The sequence below is a fragment of the Clupea harengus genome, chromosome 20 (genome assembly GCF_900700415.2).
Source record: "Clupea harengus chromosome 20, Ch_v2.0.2, whole genome shotgun sequence".
Lineage (NCBI taxonomy): Eukaryota > Metazoa > Chordata > Actinopteri > Clupeiformes > Clupeidae > Clupea > Clupea harengus.
Window position 1 is genome coordinate 11,994,458 of NC_045171.1, and position 12,500 is coordinate 12,006,957.

Sequence of the window (12,500 nt, forward strand, 5' to 3'; positions counted from 1 at the left end):
ACAAATTGCTCAACCTTGCAAATATGTAATCAAAATGCAATGACTAACTGCATGAAAAGAGCAAGCATTTGACAGAGAAACAAGGACAGATAGAGACAGAGAGAGAGTTTCATTACTCATATTTTGTGGGCTGACACACAAAAGAGAAATGAAAATTGTGTTTAATCACAGTCATTACCATTTCCATTTCCTGTCTCTCAATGATACTCCAGAAAAGTACACTTAAGCATTAGAGTGTGTGTGTATGCTTCTCTCTCTCTCTCTCTCACACACACACACACAGTTTGAGTTTGAATGTGTATATAGAATGTGTAAAAAGAAACATGTGTTAAAAGTAAGATGTAAGTAATAGTACATCCAAACACTTCACCTCACAGTACCATGCATGCACACTAGACTGCATTCACATAACAGAGCAGTCTAACATAACAACTGTAACAGTGAGTGCTATTCTGCACTAATCTCTTATATGCAGAATGGTACATGTGCCTTTTCAAAGGAAAAAAAACATATTACAGCCTCCAACTATTAAATGACAAACGCAGATGGAGTAAATATGTGGTGGTGTGATGTGCAGAGAGGTGGGCTGTCACGGCAACATATTACAGCCTCCAACTATTAAATGACAAACGCAGATAGAGTAAATATGTGGTGGTGTGATGTGCAGAGATGTGGGCTGTCGTCGGCAAACTCAATTGTTGTCTCTTCTGACACTTTCAATTTCACAGACTCCAATTTAAATCTGCCACCTTCTCTACCTGACAGGGTAACACTAATGTCTCCTAATTAAATTTGTTGACAGAGGTGCGACTCTCAAGCAAACACACACATCTAAACACACTCACACACACACACACACACACACACACACACACACAGTATCTCATACACACACACACATTCACATAGATATTCACACACGTGCATGCAGACATGGATTTTCCCCACTTACTCAAGCACAAAGAAGCACACAGACAGAAACACAGACAGAAACACACACACACACACACACACACACACACACACACACACACACACACACACACACACACACACACACACACACACACAGAGACAGAAACACAGTCACGCAGTCACACAGACAGAAACACACACACACACACACACACACACACACACACAGAGGCAGAAACACACACACACAAACACGCACACACACTCCAAGTACCACGTGTCCAATAAACATTTCTTGATAAATTGGGATGCTGTTGCCACTCTAGGCAAAACTGAGCCACTGTCATATTGCAATAAACGTTTGGTATGGTACCTCCTAGACATTATCCAGCGAAAACCCAGAACAAAAGCCATGGAGACAGAAATGTAAACAGGGTGAATAAGACAAAGCCAGAAATGCCTCATGTCTCCCATGTCTGATGAGGTTGCAACGAGAGCACGGGACTCAGTCTCATTAGGGGAGAGATGGAACAGGGAATGAAGACAGAAGAGGAGAGACGTCCAGCGTGAGGCAGACAGAACCTGACAGGGAACGACAAGATGGAGAGAAAAAGAAAGCGAAATGGAGAGTGTGTGAGACCGAGAGAGAGAGAAAGAAAGAGAAAGAGAGAGAGAGAGGGGAATGGCTGTGATGAAAATGAGTGAAGCGGTTGAGATGCCGAGCTGAGACCATCTGGGGCTCCAACAAGTGTTTCAGTGTGTGTGTGTGTGTGTGTGTGTGTGTGTGTGTGTGTGTGTGTGTGTGTGTGTGTGTGTGTCTTCTGGGGCCTTCTTTATCAGCTTTCCATGTATTGTGTTTCCTCAGGCAAAACTTGGAGCTGAGTTTACCCACACTTATGAAGCAAACATGAGGGAGTGTGGATGTTGTTATAAATTACGTTGGGACTTAACGTCCCAGTGAACTCCCAATGTTAAGACTGCTGATATCCCATAGTAACAGCCCCACCATCTTTGAAAGCATCTTACAACAATAGTCTTTGTTGCCATGACTGCAGGGTTTGCACACTGTCCAGAGCACAGGCTTTTTATACGTACTGCAACAGGTAGTTTACTTTCCAAATTTGTGCATTTAAATGTTTGTAAAAACTTAAAATACACACATTAGTCCTCCCATTGGTTTCTAATGACAGTCTTTTGACAGTGCCTTCTGAATGTATTCACTAACACCTGGTCCTGTGGCCACCTCGCCTGAATGATACTGATGTTTCAGGCAAACTAGCCACCATTTATTGCATAGAAAACAGCATAAGAGCTGGTGAAACAGAACAATTGGAATTCATATTCCTAAGTCTTCAAGATGGGCTTCAGAGAGGAGTAGAGATAAGACCAAGGGAGCTTCAAGGGGTTTCAGTTCCTGGTTATCAGTCACTTGCTATCTTTACCTGCCGTCAGCTATCAATTTCTACATGTTTCATGCTGGAGGCACTGGGCAAAGGCTTCACACCAAACAGTTAAAGGGAGCTTGATCCAGGCATCTTCACAGTGTAGAGGACTTCTGCTTCTGTGAACACCATTGCTCTTTATGCTCTTCAAAGATCCCCTAGTGTTGGTCTGGCCTCTCCTGGAAATATGTTCCTTTGCCCAGCCCGGCTTTGGTGTGTGTGCTCCAACAGCCCTTTAAAGTAACACTATGCAACAATTTGACACTTTTTGAGGTATGGTTTTATAGGCTCCTAGTTTTGGTACCATCCTCAAATTCATTTTGATAGCATATGGTAATTTGAAGGACAGATAAACACCTATGTCTTTCCCACTAGCCATCCAGGATATGCCCTATGTAGTTCTGTGTTCCGGGCTGGAACACCCTGCACAAATGGAAGAAAAGCTTTCACAGCAGTTAGTGTGTTGGCAAGCTTCTATCAGTGTCAACTGGGCTGTTGGTGGTGTTTGCAAGATTTTTGCATGCCTTTTAGGTAGTTAGCTTGCTAGATTTGGAACAGAACTTCTTATTGCTGCCAGCACTGTGGTTTGAAAGCAACAGAAGAGCTCCATGAGCAGGTCTGTAGGGTCCCACAGAGGCCCATCCTCTGGAGGGGGCTGCCAGGCAAATAGTGGCTAATTCAGAGGCTAAGAGGCACGGTGAACACCATGTCAGGCTTAGTGTGCCTATTGAATGCCTATCCCAAAAAAACAGCCCTGTCAAAGGTCAGTAACTCAACGCTGAGATTGGGATGTACTATATTTTTGCTTGGCACCTCAGAGGAGAGGATTTATTGCATCTTTGCTATTAAGACACGTTTGGGAAAATGTACTGTGATGAAATATAGCATTTGTTTTTCTTACTCTGCCAAAGTACATCACTGTTGCAAATAATTTCAGCTGCTTTGGATTAATGTTGAAATAAAAGTTTGTATTTTGCTTGTGTATTTCGACTAGTACACATAATTTACTTGGGAATTAATGTCGTATAAAGAAATGTTACAAGAAATCCAGTTTTGAGGGATCTTATTGAATTTACCTCCTATATTCCCATGAGAACAGAGTTCCATGTTTCGTGTTTTTAGAAGTTGCAATGTTGATTAAATGAGAATGAGGCTTTTAGATTTACAACTTAAAAGGTAATTTATGTAGCCTGGGTGCCAGCACAAACTTAGCCCCGCCCACAACATTTGAGGTCGGGAAGTTCAGTCTGGCATTGCTCCATTGGGGCGAAACTATGCGCGAACAGAAGCTGTTCGGACCAATCAAATTGTCAGGGCGGGCTTTATACGATGATGGACAGATGATCAAAAGTGACGTAATCAACCACGTCACCAAAGAGCGCTTGGGTTGAATTCGTTTTCAACAAACATGGCTGCCGCTGGAGAGCTGAGATGTGTAGATAGATTCTGTCATTAAGTCTGTTTTAGAAGACATCGACGGCGCATTCATTTTGAAAGAGGAACAGAGAAACGCGATCAAGGCATTTGTCGATGGAAAAGATGTTTTTGCCGTCCTTCCTACGGGATTCGGTAAAAGTTTCATTTATCAGCTGGCCCGGTTCACATACTACGTTGCTCTGATTGGTTGTAGGTCTATCCAATTGAGCGAAGAGGCATTTTTTTTCCTGGTTCGGTTGAAACACTCCCCATAATCACAGCCCAATAGAGCAGTATCAGACTCATATTCTGACTAGAATTATGAGTATGACAACGTCAGGCTATAATTTATGGTTATATGAGTAAAGAATTCTCGATCAAAGAGAGTCTTTCTACATTTTATTTTTGCAATGTTCTCCATGAAGAGATATATGTAGTCATTTTACGGGTAATGTGCACATTTTACATGTATTATATATCAATAGTCTTCATAAAACTTTTATCCTTCATCAACTAGTGGGTTTCATAATGTGTCTTTGTTAAAATATGCATGCACATTTTTTATCATATGGGAAATGCCTACGTATTGTCTATTATTTGTTAACAGCCTATTTGATAAATCTTTTTTTTATCATCATTTTACTAGATCATTTCATTGATTTATTTCTATAACGCTCTGGTATATGATCCTGTCTCATTCATTATTTAAAGACATATTCCAGTGGTGCATTTATAAAACATCAATGTTTCAATCATCCTTATGTCATATGTGAGTATTATGTGGGTGTTGAGTGACTGTATGTTTGTTATGATGTTGCTTATTGTGTTCTGCAGTTGCCGTTTCTTTTAATTAGGACCGCTCTCTTTCAGAACTCTGCTGGGCAACGCCCCCTTGACTGGTGCGCCTCGCAAACATCTGATTGCATGGTACAGGTGCGGATAATTATGTCTGATTGAGCCCCTTTTTAACATGAACACTGAATAGTCTGTGAAGGCTGGACGTAAAGCAGGATTACTAGAGAGGACGGAGGAACCAAGTCTGGGACAGAGCTTTTTGTAGTTGTTGGCGTTGCTGGATTACCGGACGTCTGTTAAACAAGATCCGAAGTTGATTGTTTCCCTACTGCTTTGGAGTGGAGGCCGGTGAGATCCCCGTCGTCTGCGTTCGTGGGTTGCCAGGAAAGAGCTGACCGGAGTCGTCCGTTTGACTGACCGTGGTTACATGGATTCGAATAACTGCCTTAGTCGGACTGAAATCGCATTATCCGTTTCATGTAAGCACCTTAGTCGGATCGTAGTCGGACCGCACATAGTCGGACTAACACCCCTGGATAACTCGATCCGATCCAGTTGATAGTTCGACTATTGCGGCATGTAACGGTGAATTGGATAAGGAACTGGACTTTGCGTCTTTGCGCATGCTTGAGATCCCGCCGCCATCCTCCCTCCCTCCCTGCCAGGTCGTGACCCGGAAGACGAAAGAGACGATACGTTGTCTCAACTGTTCATACTAATGACACGTTTATTTATGAATATCCTGCAGACTGTCTCACAAGCTTATTCTTGTTGACTATGAACAAACATAACAGAAGAGGTCCGAAGATATGAGTACCTTTACAACCCCTCCTTAAAAACGTATAAGGACGTTCAAATTACGATACTTATGTGGTGCCAGTGTTGACAAAAACGTTGACTGCGACTGTTTGGACAGAGCGCGCTAATTCACCGAACAAATACTTTCATATTAATTTCCCACCACTTGTTAGTCATGTCATCCATTCATATCGATGTGAATCAATCAATACTAATACATCTTTAACTGTGATGTGTTTTTGTTTCATTTCACAACGTATTTACTGTATAATCAACGATAGCAGGTGCCCGCTTGTAAACAGTCCACATTTTATTTGCTTAAAACACACAGCAGTACTGTCAAATCAGAAAGCAAATCAGCTGTTAAAGGGCTGTTACCTGACCAAATACCTTTCAAACTCGGTGATAGTATTCACAACTAATTTGTTCTTCATTCTATCAAATATGATGAAGTGTGGTCCGCGACGGCCACAAGTAAATTATTGCGACATTTCTAACATACAACTCAGAACGAAGAGAACACAGCCAGTAGTAGCCTAATCTAATAAAGAGTTGTCTAATCTATTAACAAGGTCATGGATTGGTGGCTTAAGACAGGAACTATGAAAAGAAAATTAAATGAGAAAGCCTCAAACATAGACAAGGAGAAAGTGGTTCAGCCTCATAGGGCATTATCTCGTCGCGGAGTTGCATTCAAAACACTGTGTTTTTCTCCCGCTGAGACAGCAAGATGATAACTAGGCTATATTCTGTGTTGTGTGACGTTGGATAATGACAGCTTTTAATTATGAAAAGTTGACTACTAGGATGGCTGTATTAATGCCAGTGGGCTAGCCTACTGTTGGTAGTGAAATACTGCGGTCAGTATGCGCATCGTTGTGTTTTGTGATGTCTGTCTGAGTGTGTGATGGGAGTATGAGGCTGTGAGCGAACTATAGTTTGTAACATAACCAAGTCACGCATGGAGCAGGGTTCCAGATGCTTTGCCTTGCGCATTGTCATATCTATAACTAGCCTACTGGTACGTACAAAAGGAGAGCCCGCGAAAATCATGTGTGCGCTAACAATTGTCTGGCGCCAGGTCTTGGGTAGGAGGCATGTTGTTCCGGGGATATTTAGTTAAATGGTCCGCGAATTTTTATTGGCTAAGTGGTCCTTGGTCTGAAAAAGTTTGAGAAACACTGCTTTATAGACAATAACGATCATACACTCCCATTGCACTCAAACAACCACACTCAAACGAGGAGATATTGTATCAATTAGCCTATTAAGTACTGTATTTATTGATTGCAAAGAGTTCAACGTTACAGCAACATAACTTTGCTCCGGTCGCTAAATCTGATATATCCGTGTGCATCATCGCTCTCCCTCTCTCTCTCTGCCACACCCACCCTGTAACCTACGTGTTTATACATTATAGAAGCAAGACCATTATATTGTAACAAATCACGGAAGCGTGGTATATTTGTTATGGCTTTTTATTAAACACAACACACTGTCACAATGGCACGGGCTTTATGCCCACGAACAGACTGTGCTACCGTCACCCACCTGTATAAGCTCTGTCCCAACACAGAACAACGACATGTAATTAGAACGGTAAGGAACATATAGCCTAGGGAACGTCATGCATAACATAAAGTATAACAGTATGCGCCCGCTGCACGGCATTACGGGGCGACTATGCCGACACGTTATAATATTCTGGTTTAAAGTTAATGCTTGTGAAATCAGCTGTCACTCGACTATTACCTGACCAATACCTGTCAAACTCGGTCATAGAAAAATATCATGAATGCATATTTATTACGATGGGGAAACTATAAAATCGGAGTACGGACAACTAATGCCCAGCGTTGACGATGCAGATATAGAGCTGGAAACAGCTAAATGAGCTACAGCCCAAATGCAGTGAGCTTTATCAAGCCCTGGAAAGTTCGGCACATTTGCCCGTTTCCACAGCGTCTGCTGAGCGGTCATTCAGTACAATGGGGCGTCTTAAGACATATCTTACGAAGTACGATGACTGACAAAAGACTGACTGGACTTGCTCTTATGAATATTCACACAGATTTGGAAATCGACAGCGAAGAAGTACTTAAACAATTTGATGCAACTGGCAGAAGGGCAATGTGTTTTGGCTGTAACCCATTATTTGCGCGCGTGTGTGTGTGTGAATGTGCATGCGTTTCTCTCGCCTTTTATCTTTCACCTTTGAATAATGTAACTTATAAACACATCGGCCTGGCAGAAACAAACAAACAAACAAACAAACAAACAAACAACCCAAGAGGCAACACGCATTTCTGGACCGATGAACAGACGCGATTCATGCTCAATCAACTGTTGTTGTTATTGGTAGTGGTGAAGAGGTCAAGCGGAAAGGGCTGTATCACCACTAGTTGTAATAAAAACAGCGCCACCTATCGTATCGGATATGACATGCTTTCGGCCAATGATTCGATTTATTCACTGCCATGTACATTGGGATAATAGCACCTACCCTCGAAAGAAAGCATAGTCCGACTAAGCAAAGATTCGAATTATACCATCATGTAAACACACTGACTGAGAGAAGCCTGATTTAAATATTGACTGAGAGCGAGATTCGTCTACTCTCGGTTCAGTGGTGAGTGTGCCTTGTCCGCTAATAAACTGAAGAATTGCGTATTAGCACCATACAGAGTAGAGTTTCACGGACTATCACAAGTAGCTATTTTCTTTGGGTGGATTTACTTTTGGTTGATATTATTACCTTTTCGTGTGTTGGCTATTTATTTTCTGTTTGCTGTGAGTGTGTATTGCTACTTGTGGAGATACTGGCGATTTCTCTCTCTCTGTGTGCGTGCGAGTGTGCGTGATTGACAGACCAACGTGAGCAGCTGTGGTGCGGTGGTGGATGCTGACGGACTTTGCTTGCGGACTTTGGATACGGCGGACTCTTGGACATTGTAGACTGTGGTTCCTTCGGCAGTGGCCTACGGCCTGATTCATATGGACTTGTGTTGTATTTATATTTTAGTGCTTGTAATAAATTGTATATTTTTGTATCAGAAACGAAGTCTGGATGAATCTGTAGAGCTGCTCCCACCAAACAAAGAACCTAAACACTAGAACTTTAAACTAGAGGCCCATCTCTATAAACTGGGTGGCGTAGTCGGTCTACACTGCTGTCCTCCCGTCACACTTACACTGATTTAGCGTTTTTACCTACCACGGGTATTTGAGGTGGGGTTTCTGGCGTCTCTCAGTATTTCACAAAAAGATCCAGAGATCCAGGACCAAATGTTTTTAGAAACTGTTAAAAACTGTATTCTAATCAATACTGCAGCCATAGTTTGTTCATGCCATGATATCATGCAACTTTACTTTCTCTTCTCACTTCTGTACACGGTTATCTAACTCTTAAAAACAGAAGGCTACATTCCCTGTTTTCGAAATGCAAATAGGCCAGGATGAGTGGGGATCTGTTGTTATTTGTCTCCCATGTGTTATGTTCTTAAACATGCTGAGTCACAAGCAGCCTGCATAATGGGCAGATGGCAGCTTACATCGTGCCCGTGGAGTTGAGGTTTCACTAGTGAGTACTTATCTGTCCTTGTTATCACTCAAGATTTCTCTTTGAAACCCATACAGTTCCATTCCATGGCTAGAGTTAGCAATGATGATTATGCAGACTTTTTTCAACATGTACTGTAGTAACGCAGGCACATTGGCTGTACCATTTGGCAATTCAGGGATGTGTAAAAGCTATTTTGATTAGACAGCTAAAATGTTGTCTCTTTAGACAATCCATTGTCATCTTACAGGTCGTGGTTTAGAAACATTAAAACCGATCTTATGTGTCTCTCTTACTGACTCATCTTAAAAGAATGGACATGGATCAGAATTAGTATATATATACATAATTAGAATATATATAGCTAAGTCTCCATTTACTTCCTTTGTTTGCGTCACATACTGTAAGGCAATACTGGACAGATGTAACCCTTATCCATACGGACTCATAGGATTCCCACAAAATATAAATACAGTATATGAATAAAATGAAATTAGATATTTTGTTCTTAAACTATACAATGTTATTTCTGTCTGCACAAGAATAGCAAGAAATAACTCATGTTTCTCAAATCCATCCCACAGAGGCCTCGACATCAGACACACAGATATATGCAAATTGTGCAGTAAGTTTGTGCTTTTCACTTTTGCAGTTGTGGATACATTTGCACTAATATACCTCTTTGGGTAAGCAATTATGCTGGAGGGTTACAAATGGCAACTTTTCATAGGCCAGTGGTCACACCCTCACAGAGGGAAGAGGGAAAAACAATTAGCCACAAGCAGTTCAAATCTGCCTACATGCCGCTGTGCTTCGAGCCAAAGATTTCCTCTGCAAACCCCTCACCATATATAATTCATTTTACATTGACAGTTTATCACAAATTGCCCCGTAAATTGTGCTTCCTTGGCTTGTGATGAATTCCTGGTAGGTCGGCTGATTTTGAATGCTTGACATTATTCTATGCCAGGCATCAACCGGTGAAATATTTGGGCGGCTTGAAAATGCATTTAATGAACGTCGGCCTGAATAAAGAATTCCGACCCGTCGGCTCGTACACCTCTCCAGCTCACTGTCAAGGTAGTAGGTGGCATAATTGCGCCAATTATGATCACACAAACACTGAGGCCTTGAACACTCCACGCTCCATTCTTCTCCTCTCCCCTCCTCTCTCCTCCCTCCCTGTCTTTCCCTCTCTCCCTCCCTTTCTTTCCCTCTCTCCTCTCTGGCAATCTAAAACCCCGATACCTCTTCACTTCAGGTCGTTGACCTCCCCTATAGCAGCAGCACTGAGAGCAGACTGCTGTTACAGCTCTGGACTTTATTAACTGAATTAAGGCAATCGATTGGCTCAGGAGGACCTGCTGGTAGTTTTCTCCAGGCCACAATTAATAGTTGAGTGTAGACGCTCCGTGACAACAGAGCACACACACAGAGCCCAATCCATGAAGCCATTATGGGCAGCCCAGTACTAATGTCTCCCATGGAGAAATAGACTGTTTTAATGCGGACAGGATCACGCTTTAGCCCCTATTCTCTCAGACGGAGAAGAGGTGGGAGAGAAGCTAGACTGAAGGAAGGGAGAGCAGGAGAGAAGGAGAGGGGTTAGGGCTGGGTGATGTAGTAGAAAACATTATCACAATATTTGTTCTTGATATCGATAATTATTAATCATTTTTGAAGACCTATTTTAAAGCGACAGTAAGGAGTTTTGGTCGAAAACTAGCAATGTCATTACTGAAAAGGCATGAAAAAACCTTACAAACACCAACAGAAGCACAGTTGGCACTGATAAAAGGCTTGCTAGCATGCTGAGTCATGTCTTGCTAGCATGCTGATTCATGTCTTGCTAGCATGCTGATTCATGTCTTGCTATTTTTTGCTATTTTGTGCTATTTTGCGGTGTGGTCCAACCTGGGCCACAGAACAGGAGTATGTTTCCCAAATGCATAGTTGCTAACTACGAGCATGAAGTAGTTGAATTCACACACCTGCAAACAGTTATGCGAGATGCTGCACCTCCGCTCAGGCAGTTTATATAGCCTATTATGTTCATATTCTCGTGTTGGGAAGGAATATGGTGAACGCTTTACATAGAAACTTGTAACAGAGGCTGAGAATGATAATTATGCAGACTAAGCACTATTTCAGGCTGGATGTGAACCCATTGTCTCCAAGGTTCAGCCTTTTTGGTGACAATTCCTTCCTTGTGTCCTGCCTTACCAGAGAAGGAGCTTGCTCCAGGTTTGTTCATGCAACTGAACTTTGCTTATTAATTATGTGCTTTTCTGATGCATTTGCATTTAACCAGCCAAACGTTTATAACCGTTTTCTTATCGCTATCGAGGAAGTGTCAACCGCGAAACAAATCATAATAGTTTTATCGCCCAGGCCTAAGAGAGGCGATGGCTGAAAGATAAAGGGATGAGAGACATAGGGGATGAGGTAAGGGGGGATGATGCACTGATTATTGATTTCTTCAAAGACTAGAGGAGAGAGACACACCACCGTATAAACCCAATGTGTGAGACAAAAGAGCAAAGATTAGATTAGAGGTAAAGGCCTGGAGAAGTACTATCAATAAGTGTGTGACTGATGTGTGTGTGTGTTGGTGTGTGTGTGTGTGTGTGTGTGTATGGGAGTCTATGTGTGTCTAGGCCATTATATAAAGTGTGTGTGTTTACAAGCCATTATGGAATGTGTGTGTGTGTGTGTGTGTGTGTGTGTGTGTGTGTGTGTGTGTGTGTGTGTGTGTGTGTGTGTGTGTGTGTGTGTGTGTGTGTGTGTGTGTGTGTGTGTGTGTATATCTATCACTGCCTTTATAGAAAAGCTTATTCTCAAAGGCTTCTTATCACAGGGCAGGCAGCTGATGTGGTAAGTAGGATGGGAGGAGAATTAAGGGGTACGAAAGAGAGTGAGAAAAGATAGCAGGGAGCTAGAGTGAAGGAGAGAAGAAGTAAAGGAGAGACAGATAGAAAGAGAGAGAGAAAGAGAGAGCCGAGAGAGAGGTGAGAAGGCAGAATAGCAGAGTAGCAGCGGACACAGTTCATCCTCCACACCATCCATCACAGCAGACACTCGGGGTCACTTCACGCACAGTCCACCACGCAAATGATCCAGCGCTGAGCGATCACAGCTTGGCCCGCAGCACAGGATAGAGAGGAAGAGGAGGATGGAGAGGAATAAGTGGAGCAGGGGATAGAGACGGAGGACAGAAAGAGATGCAAAAAAAGAAGAGATGGAGGAGAGGAGGAGATGGAGAAGGGGATAGAGACTGAGGAAAAGAGAAGGAGAGAGGAGAGAAAGAGAGGAAGAGGAGAAGAGTCCCAGCATGGCTACAGAGGGGCTGAGAGTTAGTGTGGCGTCTGCAGTGATTTAGAGTGAATTAGCTCACCGGCTCTTATTGGAAATGGCGGTTCCACTTGAGAGGACTCAGGGGTTCAGCAGGTAGATTTACTCTCCTTCTCTCTCTCTCTCCCTCTTTCTCTCTGTCTTTATCTCTGTCCCTGTCTCTTTCAGAGCCATATTTCTGCTCAGCACATTTTACACGCACTCACCCACCTACGCTACAGGGA

The 12,500-nt window shown here is 42.6% G+C and overlaps 1 protein-coding gene across 3 annotated transcripts in view; it reads right to left on the reverse strand.

The window, feature by feature from the left end:
• The window catches only part of spock1 (SPARC (osteonectin), cwcv and kazal like domains proteoglycan 1), a 204,303-nt gene that overhangs the window by 39,377 nt on the left and 152,426 nt on the right, over nucleotides 1–12,500 (reverse strand). The gene's annotated exons all lie outside the window — the stretch shown is intronic.